Source organism: Marmota monax, unplaced genomic scaffold, assembly GCF_021218885.2.
Source record: "Marmota monax isolate L192 unplaced genomic scaffold, Marmota_monax_Labrador192_F-V1.1 WCK01_AAM20220418_F8-fsc00042, whole genome shotgun sequence".
Taxonomy (NCBI): Eukaryota; Metazoa; Chordata; class Mammalia; order Rodentia; family Sciuridae; genus Marmota; species Marmota monax.
This window is the reverse complement of record NW_026693008.1, coordinates 6,225,506-6,246,380: the sequence shown is the minus strand read 5'-3', so window position 1 is coordinate 6,246,380 and position 20,875 is coordinate 6,225,506. Positions and strand designations below refer to the sequence as shown.

At 37.6% G+C, this 20,875-nt stretch overlaps 1 protein-coding gene across 10 annotated transcripts in view; it reads right to left on the bottom strand.

Annotated features, from left to right (window-relative positions):
• Fhit (fragile histidine triad diadenosine triphosphatase) overlaps positions 1-20,875 on the bottom strand; it is a 1,445,121-nt gene that overhangs the window by 573,247 nt on the left and 850,999 nt on the right. The gene's annotated exons all lie outside the window — the stretch shown is intronic.

Here is a 20,875-nt window from a genome sequence, read left to right as displayed (position 1 = left end):
AGTCAAAAGTGCCAACTCAGTTTCACCGGGCTTTAGTCAAGATGTTGGTTCAGATGGTTCCTTCAACTGGTTGCTCATAGTCCTTGATTTATGGCCCCATCCCCCAACTCCTACGTGCCTCACTCCAACCTCTGCTTCTTTTGTCACATAGTACACTCTCTCTGTGACTTCTGCCTCCCTTTTATAAAGACTTTTCTCATTACAGTGAGCCTACTCAAGCAATCCATGATGATCTCCCAGATTCAAAATCCTTAAGTTATTCACATTTGCAAAATCCCTTTTGCCACATAAGGTGACATTCACAGTTTCCAGGAATTAGGATATAGACCTATTTGGCAGCCACTGTTGAGCTTGCTACAATCTCTGAGTTTTCTTTTCAAAAATCAGTTCATTCATTGACCCACCCACTCACCCTCCACCTTCACCTGGATTGGTCAGCCGGTTCCAAGCTAGTATGACAGAACAAACTGGTACATGGTAAACCTTCAGAGGATGTGCTGACAAGTTCTGATCAATATGTAAAATTGATTCTTGCTGAAACTGAGTATACATTCTGACAAGGTGATGCTTCTTAGGGGAAAGAGAAAAAAAACAACAACACATGAGCACATGATGGAGTGCTGTATAGATTGGGATAACTGGCTGCCAGTAATAAGGCAGAGACATCAAGGTGTTACCAAAGAAATGCATCAGAGTTTCTGGAATGTACAGAGTGTTTACAGGAAGATATAGGAATCTGTCTTGTGAGCACATATAAGTCCATGACAAGGTCAATAGAAGGCCCAACTCAAACAGTAGCATGGCCAACAGTGAGGCCACACGAATAAGGGGATCATTGTGGAAGCTTCCAGAGATACTGTGGGAGCATCACTTTTTGGCAATGCTGACTTTTGGTATTTTCATGTAACAGTGAACACCCCACCTTCCCCAGTCCTAGGGGAGGAATCACCTTCTTTTAATCACATGAGAAAGAGGTAGATGCCCACATAAAACAGGATTCTACCTGGGGGAAAAATATATATGAAAGTGATTTTGTGTCATCTATTAAGAAGGTACATGATAACATCTCTCTCACAAAAACGCAAACCCTTAGGGGTTCCTTTGGTACCTCAGTTTAAAGTGCTTCAAAGGATGACAATTCATGGCCGCATTTCTCCCACACAAGGTCTCTAAATTTGTTAAGTACCATCCAGTTCATATTTTAAATTTTTTTAAATAAACTTTTTACATTCAGAGAAATTTACCCAAGTATTTTTCTCATTGTTGTGTCATGTATAAATACAGAAAAAAAATAACTTGAAGCTTCCCCTTTAATTTTATTTTTGTATAAGATTCTACAAGAAAACATGCTCAATGAAGAAAAAAAAGTATGGATGGTGGGGCAGGATAACCACATTGTTAATGTGACAAGAAGTTGGTTACAAAAATATTTTCAGGAAAAAAAACTCGAACTCAGACTTAAGTATCACAATTTAACCTCAAAGAGGTTAAAACAAGTGACAAAATGGCTAACTGGAGATTTTTTTTAAAAATCAGGATTTTAATTACATCATTAATTAGGGCTAATTGAGAAATATTTCAACAGGTGTACACTAAATATAATGTCTTTTATATTCTGATTTAAATTCAAATATTAATCCTTGTCCAATCACTTTAATGGGAGAAAGACTATATGCTCTGACTGTTACATTTGAATTGGCTGGCAATTATCTTCCTGGTATCAATTTCAGACATTCACATAAATCTTAAAAGAATGATAAAGTTACTGACCTAAAAACATCCAATCGAGTTGTGAAAAAAAAGATTTCTATGAAACTTGTGCTATAATTTATTTAAAATTACAAGTAACTTAAAAGGAAAGATGGATAATTATAATTAGGGAGATATAAATTTGAAACAGAGAAACACATTAAAATTTTAATCTTTCTGATAATTCTTTAAAATTACCTAATATTTTTATATCAGCAAATATTGCCTCAAGGACTCAATTGAAACCCAAATCATAATGATCACCATTTAACTAATCTATTAAATAAAACATGTTCAATTATACACCAAAACTAATGATATGGCCAGAATAAAGATAGTGCTAGAAATTTTAGCAAGAATGAGAAAAATTAAAAAAATAAAAAGATTTTTCATCTTTTTAATCTGTGATCAGGGCTACCCAAAATATGTTTGGTTTTTTCTTTTCTATATACTCAGGGAACCTCAACCTAAAGTTATAGTGACAATAACATGTACTACGTGGTACCCACTGAGACGAGAATGGAGAGTCAATATTCCATTTAATTCTTACAGCAACCTGAAGGATTATTCTACTGTAGAGATGAGGAATCGAGTGCTGAGAAATGAAAAAAAAAAAAAAAAAACAAAAAACTTACTTAAGATCATAGAACTAAGAAGTGACAGAGGAACTTGAAAGCCTGTGGGGGAACTGCAGGAATCCAAGGACTTCCTCCAAACATAAAAAAAAAAAAAAAAAAAAAAAAATCATTTCTGCCTGAGGATGCTGCTTTAACAAAATATCTTAGACTGGGTAATTTATAAAAAAAAAAAATTAACAGAAAGTTATTTCTCAGAGTTCTGGAAGCCAGAAAATCCACCAGCAAGACACCAGCAGATTCAGCATCTGGTAAGGGCTGGCTCTCTGCTTCAAGATGGTGCCAACTTGTTCATCTTTATCCAGAGGCAATTAGTTTTAGTTATGTTTCTTTAAGTAATTAGAATCTGTGGAACTCTTAGTCTACATTTCAAGAGTTCCCAGAGTACATCAGGACTGAAACTCATGCTTTTCAGGAACATCACACTGGTAATACATGACATGTCTTTCACATGTCACCACATGTGGCATCCCATTAACAAGGATTACAGGGAAAGACTAGTTGCCAAATCCAGTGAAAGTCTGAACCAAAAGATGCAAAGGAATCATCAAATCCTTGAACCTTGCAGGCAACTCAATCATTACATTATCTACTCATTTTGTTTTATTCACAAGAAGTCTAAAAGGAGAGAGATACTGACTTTTCCAAGATCACACAACTGGTCAACAAGGGCACCAGACAAGAATTTAGATGCTGCCAGTGTAATTTAATGCATTACATCTGGATCCCCACACAGCCTGTCTCCACCCTTCTTACTTGGAAGGCGGCACATGCACTGTTAATAAATAAAAATCACATGATCTCAAGGTCAGTCACAATGCCATCTTCCCAGAAATTATCATTATAGTACATAAAGGAGGAAGGCAGGGGAGGAAGTGCTATTTTTGTCCCCTTGATTATCACATGACAAAGACAGGAACTGCAAGAGCTACAGAATATGATCAGAAAAAGATATCCTAAATTCGGACTTTCCAAGTTATGAAAGGAAGAAAATGTTTAACTGAGATGTTCCTTATGCATGTCAAATATTGGACTAAAGGAGGGAGCAGAAAGGTTGTTCAGAAGACGAGCAAAAAAAGCTACGAATAAAATTTAAGATTCAATATTTAAGTCTGGATTTTAAAATGTGGGGAATGAAAGCAGAATATTCTCCCATCCCTGCTCAGACATCCAACCCCCAAGAAAATCCTACAAACAATGAAATGTCCTGAAGTCCTACAGTGAAGCCTCCCAGTCTCCTCCTACTGCAGCCTCAAGATACTTCCTCAAGACATTGCTGGCAATCATTGTTTTAGGGTCTCTAAAATAAACATTCAATGACTCCACTGAGGTAATGTCCAGCATCTAGCTGCTTGACTAGCATTCCCCATTATTTTCACTTTGCCAATCACATGGATAATGAGTGAATGATAATTTTGAAGCCAAAAGTTTCCCACAGGACAACTGAGTACTCATTGATGGAGGGTCAATTTCACATGTCACCTTAGAGACAGACCTCAATGAGCCAGTGTCCCAACAAAACATGGAAAATGAACTCAAAGAGGTCATATGACCTGTCCCAAGCAGCACTGCAGTCTAGAAGCAAGGTCAGGACACACTGAAGTCTCTGGACTCCTTGGGGAGAGACTGAGCTCACAGGAAGCAGTTCCCCGACTACAGACATCTTCAGGTTTTAGTTACATCCGTGAACCTCCTGTATCATCATCTGCTGTCTATTTTCTTTATGCCTGCTCAGTTTGTCCTTAAATTACTTTGATTTAAATGGAAACATTCCATCTCTACCATACTAGAAAACCAGTGTCCCTTGCCACAGACAGAGAGTTAACCCTGTTAACCTTGAAACAAAAGGGAAGTTAGATTCTTGCTGGACAGTATCCCTGCCTGAGGCCCTGAGCTTGGGACCTGTGCTCTCTGTTATAAGAAAGATTAGCAAGAAAGGTGCTAAAACTCTCCCAGACCCACACCAGCTATGAAAAGTGCTGAAGGAAATAAGTGTCTAAGCTTGCCAGAAATACAGGTTTAGGGCACTGTTTTCAGTCTTGTTCTGAGCTATAGAATCTTTTGTTCAAATGAAATCTTGCCAATAATAACAACTTAATGATGCTGCTGATGATAAACAGCCAGTGGTATTAGGATACACCAGACATTCAAATATAACTAAATTCAGAAATTAAAACCTATTAAGTTATGTACTCCTAATAATGAACTTGTGAGGCACAAAGAGGTTGAACAATCTGCCCCAGTCTCCCTGCTAGTAAGAAACAGCCAGGTTTTGATCCCTGGTATGTGACCCTGGAGTCTCTGTTCTTAATGACCTGCCTCTGGAGATCTCAGTGACTTTGTGACAGTCAGAAGAAATGTCCATAGAATTGCCACAGTGGAAAGGGCATCAAGGAGCTGAAGTCTGCCTCTGACCCTCTCCTGAAAGGGCTCTGCAAAACACAGTTGGAAATGAATGGCAGAAAAAAAGCTAATGCATCCACCATAGGGCTTGATTTAATTACCTGGAGATTATTCATTATTTTCCTTCTTAGCTTATTGCTTCCTTTAAGATAATTGTTTTTAACTGTCTTCTTGTTTTACTTGGCTGATGATATTGTATAATAAACATGGTCACTGTGCCAGTACCTTTAACCAATTTACATCTCTTTGAAGGTAAGAAGGTTTTTCACATTTCTTGAATAGAAATCACCAATGAGGTCAGCTGACAACCAGAGCATACTACATATTTATGGATTGTCTCTAAAAGTCATGCAAAGATGACCAGATTATTTCCACTGTGTTAATATGTCCCACTAATTTTCACTCTTACTACTAGTCTATAGGACAGACCAATATTTCATAGTGGAAAAAAAAGAAAGCATAAAATAAAAAATTGGAGTTTTTTCATGTTAATCATAAATTATTTTGTAAATTATTAGAAAAGCATACCCTGGAAATATAGAAATGTGAAGGCATGCTACATATTTTACAATTATACTTTATTGCATTCTGTTAAGTGGCCAGAGGGTTTTTAGAAGGCAAAGAAGATCCCAAATTAAATTATTATTATTAAACCCTGTAAGCCTCATATTGAGTTTAGATTTTTACTAAAATTTTTGATAAGCTAAATAATATGCAGTAGATAAGCATTAGACATCATTTGATATTTTAAAATGGTTTCCTTACACATCTGTAAGCACAATCTAAGACTTGAAATGGCTTAAATGCATTTTCCCTTCACTAAAATGTTTTATTTTAAATTTATTTTTTAAGAAATCTAATTAATGATAGCTACAGAGCAATAACAGATGATATAGAAATGCCTTGAGAGGTGTTTTTATATATATATAAAAACCTCTTACCTCTCTAAATTTATTCCATTGCTAAAATATATTTTATTTTGAATCTAATAGAGGTTTTGGTGAACAAAATAATAATGTAGATATGAAACTAAATTTCCAATAGTAGAAGAAATTTTAAATGTAATAAGCCAAAGCAAAAAGGAGATTAATAATATAGACTCAAACTACAATGGACACTTGAGAAGAAAATTGAATCAATGTCCTTTGCTCTGCAAGCAGGGCATTTACTATAGAGGAGGGGACCAGTAAGAAGATTCTCTTTACAGGATAATGATGTTATGTTATGCTTTCATTGAATGTACTTACAGTTTGAACTATATAATTGTTCTTGAAATGTTTCCAAATGTATGTAATCATCAGTCATGTGATGGCAGGGTTCTAACTTGAATTTTGCAATCAATGGGGAATGCCATGCAAATGTGATCTACTGCAGGCACCTCCTATCACTTAAAACAGATAAGAACCTGACCATGAGCTAGCAATAAATTCACCAAAGTCTAAACTATACTCATAATATCCCCCAACCTTATCTCACAGTAATTGGTAATTACTACGTACTTGAAAGATGGACAATCTCCCTCAACAGAATTCACTGCCCCTGCCCAGAGCAATCAGTAGTAATGACTAGCCAAGGAACAAAGCCAGAGTGGAACATATTCCTCTGCTGTGACACACATCTCTCCTTTATGGGAGAAATGTGAAAAATGCTTCCTAAAGGAAGAACTTTGCAAAGCCAAGTTTTCCCTTAGCTTTCTATTACACATGGACCCCCCAGAAGAGAAAAAATCATCTCTACTTTCCAGATTTAAATTCAGTAAAATCTGGTGTTGTTAATTATATAAGCGAGAGGAGAAATGAGGTAGAAAATGTAAGAAATCAAGAATGTCCTGGGAAAATGACGCTGAATGTATCCTCCTCATGGTGTCTTCCCCAAATGCCCCACTGAATCAAAGCACCCTCCACCTACAACATTTCCTGTGTTCTTCCCACATTTCTCTCCCTAGATCTTACTGCTCTATAACACACTATACATTTTATATCTTATCTTTTTTATTGCCTTGTTTATCCCCTGCAAGGAGAAGTGCTCCACGAGAAAGGGTTTGGGGTTGTTTTGTTCACTGATGGGGAACAGTGAATGATGGATGATACCTACCTTTATTTACCAATATATTCCCAAGATCTAGTCCAAAGGTCTGCCACCTTTTTTGGTAAGGTGTAACACAACAGATATTTTAGGCTTTGCAAATCCTACAATCTCTATTGCAGCTACTTAACTCTGACACAGGAGGGCAAGAACAGCCATGAATTGAATGGGCATGGCTGTGTTCCAACAAAACTTTCTTTACAAATAGCCAGAAAGTTAGATATGGCCGAAGATCATTGTTGCCAAGCCTGATCCAGATCATTCCTTGCCTATCATGAATGAATGTGATAATACCAGCTCTTTAATTTACCACTCTGGGACAAAGCAGACATTTGCAAAAGACAATGATTACCAGTTGTTTGAAGGAAACAGCTATTAAATGATTTTAAAAGCAGAGTGGGAGAGTAAAATATGTAATTGTCCAGACTGGTTAGGACTGATCTCCTTGCACCTGAGCCAACCACATGTCATGAGTTGGTCTAGTTCTTTTCAGATAAGCATATCCATTTGCATCTATCATACGAATATGGAGAAACCAGAACAATCAATTTGATTCTGCTATGATTGAGAATTTATTTGTACAGATGTAAAGGGATGAGAAGTCAAAATACTTAGCATCCCACCTTCTGAAAAGCCTCAAAATATAAGACTCACCTGAAAACATCTGTAAAATACAGATTCTTGGGCCTCGCTTTTAGGCTTTTGAGGGTTAGAGCCCAAGAATATGGCTATACTTTTTTTAAACACATCTAATTTGGAGACCAACTCCTATGTCCAGAGTGAATGATCCATCTCTCCTGTATGAAAGACTGAGAAGAAACTAAATCCAGTTCAGAAGGTTCAAATGAAGAAACTATAACAAAAGGATTATTAACAAACGGCAGGTAGCTGAAAGAATCAAGGGAGGTGGATGTACTCAGACAACAACAGCAGGAAGCCTTGGCATCCGTAGGCCTCAAAAGTCGAAGGGACGCTGTGGTAATATGAGAGCTCAGTGAGGGCTGGAGGCAGCCACTGCAACTGCAATGCTTCATCAGGGAGAAGCAAAAGAGAGCTCCAACTTCTTTCTGCTCCAATTCTCTGATTTCCTACCTGACCACCACATGAGTCAAGCCCATATCCAATCTAGCAATAAGGGAGCATAGGCATTGCGTCTGTAGGTCAGAAAGGGGTGGAAACTGTGTGACTAAGGCAGGAAAGGGCAATGAGAGTATAGAAGGAGTAATCAAAACATCCATCAATAAAGACACAGAAACAATCATCCCAGCTATTGAGTACTGTTATGGTTTAGGTGTGAGATGTCCCCAAAAGCTCATGTGGGAGACAGTGCAAAGATTTTCATAGGTGAAGGGATAGATCAGATTATGAAAGTCATAACCCAAATAGTGGATTAATCCTCTGATATAGATTAACAGGGTAGTAAATGTAAACAGGTAGGATGTGGCTAGAGGAGATGGGTCACTTGGAATGGGTGTTTGGGGTTTGATAGTGGAGCTGTCTCCCTCTCCCCGCTTCTTATTGCTATATACTGAACAGCTTTCCTCTACCATGTCCGTCTGCCATGATATTCTACTTTACCTTGGGCCCAGAGCTATGGAGTTGGCTTATGAACTGAGGTCTCTGAAACCATGACCCCAAATAAACTTTTCCTCCTCTATATTGTTCTTGTCAGGTCTTTTGGTCACAGATATGAAAATGCGCATTAAAACAAGCACAAACGTAAAAACTTCAAGTAGAACTTACTTAGTACATTACATAAAAGACCACCAATATCAGGTTGTGAGGGCACAACCCTACCCAAGGTCCTATTCCAAGGCAAAACTTTGTTTTGATTGATGTCATGGTCTTTTCCAGGGGCAGCTTTCCAACTCAGGTCACGGTCCTCAAAAAACAGAACTAGCATTACCCCTAGAGTCAGCAATAAATGGAAACGGTGCCTTTAATTTCAAATTATAAAGTAACACACATTGATGAATAACCAGTGCATGATTAGTCAATTCAGGACCTCAATGCGCAATAGAAGAATCCATCCATTATCTGCTCAACATAATTCTTTCATCCCAGCAACTTTAAAAACAACCCAGGAAAATTACTGCCCCTTAGTAAAGCCTTTTGAATTTCATATGCATTTAATTAGGTAACTGCCAGCTCAAGGACGAGAACTATGACAAATAGTTGTTCTTTTCAAATTAGAAGAATAGACTGTTCAGTGAGCAGTATTGATGGTTCCCATACCGACTTATACAGGAGTTTTCCTACTTTGTTTTTTTTTTTTTTTTTTTTTAAGTTTAGCTAACCATTTTAACATTTAATGAAGGGTTTTTGTGTGTGTGTGTGTGTGTGTGGCTAATATTCTCTAGCTGGGGATTCCAGGCATTTGCTCTTCAAAATAGTCCAAGAGCATCCTCTTCTTGTGCAGAAAATATCTTGTTCCTGATACTTGGTTTTGGTGATCTCCTCACCAATAGAGTTCTAACAAGACTACCTTTATGAACAAAAAGATAAGCAAGTATTGATCATGGAGCAACGTGGCTACTAATCGTTAATAGTTGTTTACCTTGACCTACAGTCACGATCCTAGCCCAGCTGCTCAGGGCCACAGACCTCCCTTTATTTTTAACTGGACTCAGGGAGCTGGTTAGGTAGGTAACTTGCAATAGAAAGCACAGAACCTTAACACCACTGCTATTCTACCTGCATCTGTGTCTTTCCTCTTTAAGAGGTATCCAAGCAAAGAGGGGTGATAAGAACAAAAGGAGCCATTTCCAGTTGCTCTACCCTGTCTTAGCTATGTGCCACCTTCTCGGAAGTCCCATGCCTCTACACACATACACAGTTTAAATAACTCAAAGGACTAGATAGATTCACACTTTGTACTACTAGCCAACAATATACATGCATGCTTATATTTCTACAACACTACAAAATATTTGCATCATATATGTTAAATAAATGCACCTACCATAAACATGTACAAATGGAAAAGATACAAATTTAAAATTTATCATTACCTATTTTTAAGTAATAACAAAGCTGGATGTGGTAAGCTAACAGATGTTCGTTCTGATGACCTCATCAATACATTTAGCAAATCTGGCTGTGGACTACAGCAATGAAATGGTCCCCAATCTCTAGGTCTTCTTGATCACTCACTCTGTGCTTTACAAACAACTGGGCTCCCAGGTTTCCCAGAGATTCTAAGCACATCAGTCTGACACTGCAAGAATTCCAGACAATTGGTTCCCTGAGGGTCAAGACAGCAATGCTCGATCAGGATTCAAACGGGTCATAAAACCTTCATGGATCTCTCTCAAGTGGGTGGTGATGTCTCCCTAGGGCCACTCATCATTTGCCGCTACAGTCAAGCACTTGACATTACAGACAAACACCCAGTTGCATCTACCGCAACCAGTGGAGAGAACCAGTGGTATAAAAAGTCCAAAGAGAAAAATTAGACTTGCACACCTATTCAGGCATGCCTACCTAGTACATACCTCATTTCTATATGTGCCATTTCAGGACTGCCACAAAACTCAGTACCATGATTGCACCAACCAAATTGCTTTGGAACCATCTATATCAAAGGCCCTAAAACACCAAGCCCACTGCTAGGGATTTATCCTAAGGAAATAATTGGACAAGTGCCTAAGAGATATATGAACAAGGTTGTTTGCTGTTGTGTTCTTTACAGGAGCAGGAGATTGGAAATGCATCAATTTCAGTTTGGGTGTCCTCAGAGCAGGATTGCAAAGTCTTATTTACACCTGTTACAATTACATCTTGCCACCTAATGCCAGAGGCAGACTATATATGGCTTTAAGCTAAAGGAACATCATAGTCCAGAGTGCCTTGAAAAACAGAAAGACAATATTATACATATTTTAAATCAGAAGTCCCATGCACAGTCTGTTCACTTCCCTCAGTTGTTTGAAAGGCAGGCCGACCTCGATTTCTCTAGTACAGATTGGCTACAAGCTCTTCTTGTTCAAAATTCTTTGTAGGCTTCCTACTTCCAACAGGATCCTCTGAATATTTCAGTATGGACCTGCAGGCCCTAGATGATCTTAGGTTCATCTCACCTACGACTGCTCCCTCTCACTCATACAGTGCTCTGGCCACACTGAAGTCCATGAAGTGCTCTCACCTCCAGACCTCTGCACACAGTGTTCCTTCATTCCTCCTGGAATGTTCTCCCTCACTATCCCATCAGCTTAGCTCCCTGCTACTTGTCTTGCCTCTCTCTGAGGTCTTGCCTGATTGTTGTCCCATTCTTCCCATGAGTAGATAAAAGGACCCTCCTGCCACTTGTTCCTAAATGCCAAATTCCATGTTTCTTGGTAGTTCACACATGATTCTCTAACTCCTATTTTCTTATCTATCTTCCCCACCAGATTGTTAAGTGCCTGGAGGTCAGGGACTGTGCCCCATTCATCTTTTACATAATACAGAATTGGATTGTAGATAATCCACGACCTCTACCCCATGCCTGTTCTGGGTTGGTGGGACTTGAGAGTTTCTTTTTTTTTTTTACTCTTAATTCTGTTGCCAGAGTCCTTGGCCATAGGGCTCATTCTTGGGGTCCTAACCAACCAGGCCTGTCCACTCACCCCAAACAGAAAAGGTAATGGTGAAGAGCCACGGAAAGAATTCTAACCTATATGGCCACACTGGGAAGGCAAAGTGAGATCCAGCTTCTCAGCCTGTTTTCCAGGGTGCTGAAATAAGCTGTAAGATTAAACAGAGAAAGAATTGGAGCAGGGGGCAAGAGATAGGCATAATTAAGCAATTTTAGTTAAACTATGGTCTGGTTGATTATTCTTTCAATTCTGGTCTATAAGCTTCCTCCAAAGAAGTTCCTATTGCTTGAGGGGGTGATTCTAATTATGCCTAGGATGTTTATCTATCAGCTCTGTGAAACAGGAGGGGGGCAATTCAATTCCCATGAGATGATCACTTCTGTAGGGGTGGGGGGAGGCAGTCTCACCATGGAGTGATTTTCCTATAAGGTTCTGCTGTGTCGGGCAAAAACTGAAGAATTCCTAGGTGCCACTCCAGGGGTTGGCAATAGGATGCTGCAAATCTTGGTCTTGGAGGAAAGCAAGATATAATTAGGTAATTTATGGCTAATAAAATATTGTATTATCAGTTTTTAGATGAACATTCCTTTAAAAACCATTAACCTGCTTATGTAAAGAGCTGGGCAGGCATCTGACACAGAGTTTAAAGTAATAAAGGAGGTACAAAAAAACGCAGGCAGAGATTCCAAGCTTTATTCTGCTTTCATTTACCCACTGGTCATCTGTAGGCCTAAGTAAAGAGTCACTGCTTTCTAAAAAGGCAGCTTCTGTAAGTCCCTGCTGTTATAATTTCTTAATATAGAAATATACACCGCCGACTCCTTTAGGAAGTGTTCCCTGAGATCTATAGCTCATGATCAACTCATATTATTAAGGCCAATTGTCCCAAATGCACCTCTTCACTGGTTCTATATCTTATGCATACAAAACTGAGGGTTGATTCAACAAGAGAGATGCAAAGTAGGAAAAAATACTAACAGACCTTTTTTTCCCCTTATTGTTGATTAAATGCTACCCTAGGAGGCCTGTCCTGTTATTAAACCCATTTTGGAGATGACAAGAGAGCCTGAGAGAGGTTAAGGTCACCTATGATCTCAGAGGTACTAAATGGTACAACCAGAATTTGAACCTAGACAACATGGCCTTTAAACACCAAGCTGTGCTTTTCAACATTCCAGAGATAACCAGACATATCTGGGCCTAGGTAAAGGAGATGGGTTAGACTATAGTATCTGCAATGGAGAAAAATCTGTGTGGCTGGGTTTTTTATCATTGTTGTAGTTTTTACTGCAGCGCTGGGGACTGAACCCAGGGCATCATGCATGCTAGATCAGTAGTCCACCACTAAGCCACCCCTCCTCCTGAAATTTGAGCACATGGAATCATATGCTAATAATCTCAATCAAAAACAAAACTGATTGTGATTGAGCTAAGTGTCAAATGGACTCACTGAAACAGAATCTGATAGAGCTGATGGGGACAAACCAGCTAAATGGGTGGATCATTCTTCTCCCCAAAGGGCTGCCCAAGCTGGGGACTGGTGTTAACAACCACACTACTTCTGAATCTCACTTAAGCAGGCAGAGCCTATGGGAATCTCTGTGAGGCTGGAGTGACAGCCAAGTCACTGATGGATGGTCTCCTCTCTCATTGTTATCACTCTGGGTCATTCCCAGGTTTGAAAAGGCCACTCCTTTCAGAAGAAGCATCATTTTTAACAGAATGAGGCTTTGTATATATCCTACTATAACTTCTGAGCCACCCCTCAACTCCCTCCACTCCTAATGCAATGAGGGATTTTCTCTCAAAAAAAAAATGACAGAAATAAAGTTAGAAACATAGAGATGCTATCACAGCCAACTCGGAAGAATACTTTTACCCTCCCTTATCTCAAAACCTGGCTTCGCCGCCATTGTGTCTGCTCTTAGACATCACTTAACAAAAGACTTTAAAAACTTCAAGAACAATTTATTTAAAGAAAATTCCATTTCCAGGATCCTATGACTGTATTCTAAGGTAATAAAATATAAATGAGAATAAAGAACAAGCTAATAAACTGAATTGAAGGCTGCATTTCAATAACAAGGTTTAGGAGCCATTTACTAGCCCGCATATCTCACTCTCATGACTTATAACATTGACTGAATTACTTAACAGAAATGAAAGCTCATATTGCTTCTGTTATCCACTACAGATGCTTTTTGGAGCTGAACAATGTGACATTTGCTTTGGAGCACTTGTATCTAATCAATACGTAATGCTAAATGTGATTTAAAATCAATTTAATTGTACTCTTGCTCTCCCATGAGTCAAGGGGGAAACAAAGGTATTATTTGAGAAATAAACCATTCAGCTATTTCCCAAAGAAATCATAGATCCTTTGCCTCTAATGGAGTCCAAGTAGAAGATACAATTGGTTTATACTACAAAATTTTTAAAAAGAATCTTACAGAAATAGCCAGGATGTTAAAACCTAAAAGGCATATTTGAACTTCCGTGTGTTCCCTACCCCCAACCAAGCTTCTTATAAGAGTTCTACAAAAAATTATAGGAAATTTAAAATAAAAGATACAATAGTACACAACATATTTCTTAATTTCCTAGAGGATTATATAGTTCCAGAATACATGCACTTCTATATACAATATCTTCTATCAGACTGATTCTCTATATAATTTGTAGCAATTATATACACACCCTGAGCCAATCTTAAGTGTTTACAATGATTTTGACTTGGAGCTACACTTATCATCCATCCATCTGACCAAGAGCTACTGAGTCCCAACTCTTCAAGGTTCTATTATTTATATTCAAGGAAAAATGAGGCTGAGAGAGATTTTGAAAGGAAAAAATTCAGGACTCAAATATCTGGTGATAAATTAAAATCTCTAGGGAGTCTACAAAGGAAGTTTATACAACTCCCAAAACAGTCAGCAAGCTTTATCTGAATTTCAGTCCATATTTAAAGTGTCTTCCTTACAATAACTATGAATCAATTAAGCCAATTGACTATGATGAACATAAAATTGCCTGTGTGCATTTTTTGGCTTATATTCAAGAAACTCTGTGATTGCAATATGTAAAGAACAAAATTTCAAAAATTCCTTCCTAACTGCTTTGAAAATAGTCCTATACAATGTGCCTGCACAAAACCTGCCTTTTTAAAAAACTTGAATTGACAGAATTACGAGACAGTGGAATAAAACCACATTTAAAAGACCATCTAAAATACTAGCTTAAGTTATTCCACATAGATTATTTTTCAAGAATAAAACAAGGTTGTTCACATAGGTAATATGTGGCTTGTAATGGGGAAAAAAGTAGTTCCCAAGAAAATAGTCAATTTTATGGCTTAAGTGTTCAAATAGACACAAAAGGCCAAATCCATAAACTTAAACTTTGAAATGTTTTAGAATTTGTTACAACTTAAGAAAAACTTGAATTGTACCAAAAGTGTCTAGAGAAATTTTGAGCCATAAATATATTCTTAGGAATAGGCCCATATTAATTGTATCTCGTCCTCCTTCTTGATGAGTTTCAGACCAAATTTAGTTGATGACAGACTAAAGAGTCAATAAACTGATGATCTCAGCTGAGCATTGGATAATTCCTCATTTGCCTTTTGGCAAACAACCCTCACAGGTTCCAACATGATTCCCTATGCCTTAATAAGCATCTACAATTTGTTCTGTCCAATAAGGCCATTAGCAACATGTCATTAAGCACTTGATATACAACTGGTCCAATTTGTGTGCTGAAAATGTAAAATATACCCTGGAGTCCAAAGACTTCTCACAGAGTACAAAACATCTTATTTTTAATTGTCCACCTATTAAAATATATCAAATATATTGAATAAGCTAAAATTAATTTTACCTGTGGTTTTTTTTTTTTAGTATTTTTTAATGTGCTTATGGAAACCTTTGAAATTACATTTGTGACTTGCATTAAGTTTGTTTTATTTGATAGCACTGGTGTAGAAGTTTTTAAAGATTCTTGCAGTTCTGGCTAAGAATTTTTCAAAATATGTTAAATCACTAATTATATTTGCTCTGATGAAACATGCACATTTTAACACAATATATTCTGAAAGATCTGACAGAAAACATGAAAAACGTGCACTTTCTATCATAATGATTATTTTTCAGATAACACCAGCTGGTGGCCTGTACAAGCAGAAGACTGTTTTTCCACAAGTACTAGTATTCAATCATGAAAGAAAGCAATTCTCCCTGGGCTTTCTCCAAATGCTTTACATCAGTAGCAACCTGCACCTTCATATGTACTATGAAATCGGAACCAAGTCGGGCTGCTTCCTGCCTGGCTGCTTTTCCACTTCCCTCTCAATATGGAAAATTCAAAGAGCTTGTGTTTGGCTGACTCAGAAGCCAATGAATCTGTCTAGGCTGGTACAAAGCTCTAACCCCAAGAAAGTTTCAGGCAGGTTAGTGCCATTTCTGATCATTTGTATTACAAAGGAGATGAGAAGGGGTTAGCCTCAAAAAATGGTTAAAAGTCAACTGTTAAAGAACATTTCCTCCCTAACACTTGAAAATAGCTTAAAGTCTCCACAGAAATTTCAAGATCCCACTTATCACATTTTGTGCTCAAGAAATACCTCAGCTGCCAAAACCTAACTAGATGGGTGCAGTCCAATATGGCAGCCACCAATCTCACACGGCTATTTCAATTGAAATTAATTGATATCAATTAAATTTGACTGCATGTGGCTGGTGGCATAGTAGACCCATCATGGCAGAAAGTTCTGCTGGACAACCCTGAATCATAACAATATGCAGTAAGTTAGCAATCCAAAAAGAATAGAGAAGTGAATAGAACAGAGAAAAGCAAGCACATGAGTAGAATGCAGATTAAGACTACTTCAAAGGGGGAAACACACCACATATTGTAGTTATATTATGCTAATCCAAAAACAAAAGGAAATTTTCATTGTTATTTTGGTCATTTCATCTGTTATGCTTGGGGATATAGACAGAGAGAAAGTGAAATTCTGAAGATATATTTCTCGTGCATGTCCTAGTTTTATAAATGCCACCACAACACACAAACTAAAAGACAAAAATTTATTCCTGATAAGTAAATGTTTTGCTTTTCTAGAAGAGGGCATTAGAGCTACACATTTATTCTTGAGCTAAGTTTACAAGTGAGACAAAGATTTTTCTCCTTAATATAACAAGTTATAGTACTCTACATTGGAGAACAAAAACTTTATTAAAGCGTAGGAAAAATCAGATTATAGATTTTGTCATTTTTTGGCGGGGGGTGGGGAAGGTCACCCACTGGGAAGAGATGACTCTGAAAATTGTCAAATAATGGTTAAAAGTCTTTCTCTAGAAGTCAAAAGACTGGGTTTTGTGGCTTCATTACTTTCTAGCTAGATGAGGATGAGTTCTGCCTCAGCCTCATATTCAAACTTTAAGTGAGATATTGCTGAACACAATTTCTGACTAAGGGAATGATTAATAGATACTATCCTCTTTTGCTACTAATTTTTTTTTTAAATTTATTTTTTAGTTGTTGATAGAACTTTATTTTTATTTATTTATATGTGGTGCTGAAAATTGAACCCAGTGCCTCGCACATGCTAGGCAAGTGCTCTACCACTGAGCCACCACCCCAACCCCCATTACTAATTATTAAATGCATTGGACATTTTGTCAGAGTATATAAAAATAAGAAGCAGTATCATAAAACAATGGTACAAATGTCACAAAATGCTCATATCTCCCATTGAATGCTTTCATGGTAGACAAATTACTGTTGTTATACTGTATATATTCCCCCCCCCAGTTAGTTGCTTTGATAAATCTAGAGTATAATACAGGAAAGGAATACTGAAACACTCAAGAATCCCTTGAAAGACCATTTGGAATGGGGCCATTTGGAATTTCCCAAGAGCCCAGAGATGACAGAGAAAGGTCCATGAGGGTCTGGGATGTCTAAAGACCCCACAGAGGAGACAGGCTGCATTCCTGGGTGCTTAATACAATCAAACTCAGAGTACTTGGTAAGGGCACTGAAGTCTAGTCTGGAATATGCAATCACCCATTACTGTCAAGTCCAAGTACTTATATCAGTTTGAAAAACCAAACACCCAAGTTTTCTTTTGTGAGACAATTTTTTTAGAATAAATTCATTTTTTCCCATTTGTGTACAGACCTTGCAAGATGTGTCAAACATGAGATACGGCAGGCAGGTAGATGGAATATGTTATACAGAGCATCTTCCACAAGGAGAAAGAGATATATTCTTTTTCAGTAAGATTAATCATGGGAAACTCCCCAAATTCTACCATATTCCACTTCAAGACTAGCTTTTTTTGTTAATCACTCTTACCCCGCAGGCTTGCCTAATGTTATAATAGTACATAATAAACCATCAGTGTTTGGTTTTCTAAGACGGTCTATACCACAAAACTCTAGATTATCAAAATATTTAGAAATACCATAATTTTAATCCAATTACATATGGCAGATTGTTTCTCATCCCTGGGATTAATAGAAAAACTCTTAATCACATACCAAAAATGAGTCCAGGAAACATGGCTACTACTTAAAGACTTCCAGTTCTCAGACTCTTCAGATGGTGCCCAAGAAAGAGATTGCATATGCTATTTTCTGCATGATACAACATACCTAAACAGCTCCAGTGAATTCAGAAAACCATGACAGGTGATAGTGGGATCATGATGTGGAACTTATTTGTTAGAGCACATAAACTATTAATAGCTACATAAAACACCAACTGCAAAGTCAGCCTTCACCTCAGAATGAAGGAAGGCTGGGGAGAGTGGAAAGAGTCAGATGGGCCTGCCTTGAACCTCTCAGCTCACCATGCAGGAGCTTCATGTCCTGAGTTTCCTTAACTCTGAATAGAGATGACAATACTTCCTCTCCATCTTTAGTGTAAAGGAGGGGACCAGTGAAGGAAAACACCATCTGGCATGTAGCTCATAAAGGAAGCAGACCACATCTTCTCCTATATCTCATGCCATGGCAGACACCACTTATCAATTTTCACATTTGCTATTTCTGTTATAAATGTGTTTATGAATATATACACTTACATAGTTTTATTCTGATATATGGATATATTGCCATAATAAGTGCATATATATAAAATATGTGTATGTGAGCGTATGTATTTACATAGAAGAGTTATTTTTGCCTTTTGATAGCCAAACATTTTCTTTGGATTTCAATTTTACTTTTTTTTCTTTCTTGCTTGCTGAATTTGGATTTTAGAATCCTAAAGTAACTGAACTCCCCCAAATCTCTTCAGTATCTATTAAATGAAGAGCCATTAATTTTGAGCCAATCTGCAAGATTTCTGATCCATATCCAAAAACAAAGGGAAATGCTTAAAAGTAATACTCCCATTTCCAATTTTCACCTAATACCCTCATGAAATAAAAGAAAATGAACTTACTAGGTACCAGGAACTTGGAATTCTACACTTGCAGCCTTTCAGTTGACAATCCATTCTCAACACTTCCTGGATATGTCAGAGGGACTCAAAGCCTACCAGTTTATAAAGCTCCTTACTTATTCTCATTTACCCTCTTAAATTTTATTTCCTTCCTCAGAAAGTGGAATCCCATCTGCTAAAAGGAAATATGTGTACCCAACATGACAAAAGTTGAATCCCTACTTCATAACAGCTGTGATCAAAACACGAGTGACTGAAATTACACTCTGCTTCAGAACAGATGTGTGCGCAGAAATTCACTCAAGCTCTTTTGTTCCCAGGTACCATCCATAGACGACATGGTGAGCCATGTTCTCACCTTGTTATTTTGTTCATCTTTAGTATTCCCCTGAACTACTGAAGACTTTGAAAAAAAATTGAAAGTTTAGGATCCTTCCTAGTTCCAAAGGAGGAGACTCTGAAAGTTGCCAATCATTCACTGGAAACTCTGACTAAACAGATGGGTTTTGACACCTCTGGTTTGATTTTAAATGCAAACATGTCAATTTATGCTCTGGCACAGGTTCTTCTGTCTCAAAATCTTTTTGGGGGATGTTTGATTTTTTTTTTTTTAAGTCTTGTTCTCAGAACTCAGTTGTTCCTACAATAGCAATTAAGGCAATAGAGATCTTATTACAGAAATAGTTATATAATTGCTGTATTTTAATCCAATCATCTTAAGTAATTTTAAAGCATTGCTAAAAACTCTAGAAAATAAATCCCAAAGGAAAAGTTACGTCTGCAAGTGAGGCTGGAGGTGAAGTACTATATTTGTATGAACATAAAGGTAGAAGAAAAACGTGTGGACTTACTGTCTTTGTGACTCTTAGCATAATCAGTAAGCATGTATTATGTTCCTACAACCAGATTGAGCAAGTAAGCGGCACATTGCTTCAAATCTTTGTTCTCAGGCCCATGACATTCATTGATAATCCATTACAGCTCTTCTGCAACTCCTATCCTTCACAGGCAAAAGACCACCAAGGACAGACCTCAACTTCACAGCTGATTATCTAGTTAGAAAGATGAAATGTACACAAAGGAACTCACTTGAGAATATTTTAAGCAAAATGTCAAAATATGCATGATGATAGGCTGCAGGATAATTACTCAATTATTGAGAGAGTAAATTTGCTTTCATTCCACCATGGAGTTGTGTTGTTTTGAGCTGGTTATGTTCACACAGCACTTTAGTTTATAAGGTAAACCCATATTAAGGCTTTTTTCCCCCTGTCTTTTGCAATAATACATTGAATTGTTGTTATTTTATTTAAAGGATTAAATGTTCAGTTTAAAATGGAATAATTGAAATCTACTCAAATACTACAATGTATTTTAAGCCCAAAGATATATGAACTGTGCAGAAGCCATGGTTATATGAACATAAAGGTAGAAGAAAATTATGTGAAAACTAACCATATGAAGGGCGGGGATGAGGACCTTCTATCACAAATTACTTGCAAAAAAACCTTCATTATTATACTCTAAACTCTCTATGCACTGTAAGTAACTTGCCATTTATTATCCCCCACCCACACCCTACTTTCTCTCTGGATATCTTTTGCACAGATTGAAGGTAGAAAATGCTTTTTTTTTTTTTTTTTAAATCTCTGAGAAGATGGCTCTAGCCAGTCTGTTTTATAATTAGTGTTAATCTTCCCCCAAATCTAATGGTAGGCTGACCTCTATCCTCATGCATAACAGTAAGACTGATATCTCTCTCTCTCTCTCTCTCTCACACACACACTCACACACACACACACACACACTCACACACACACACACACACACACACACACACCAGACAACACAACTCACTGGGCAACACCATCCACAGGAGAACATTGTTCTCCCTCATGATCACATGGACGACTGGGAACTGTGCTTGCTGACACTGTCCAGCATCACAAGATTATACCTGTGTTTAGCATATCACTA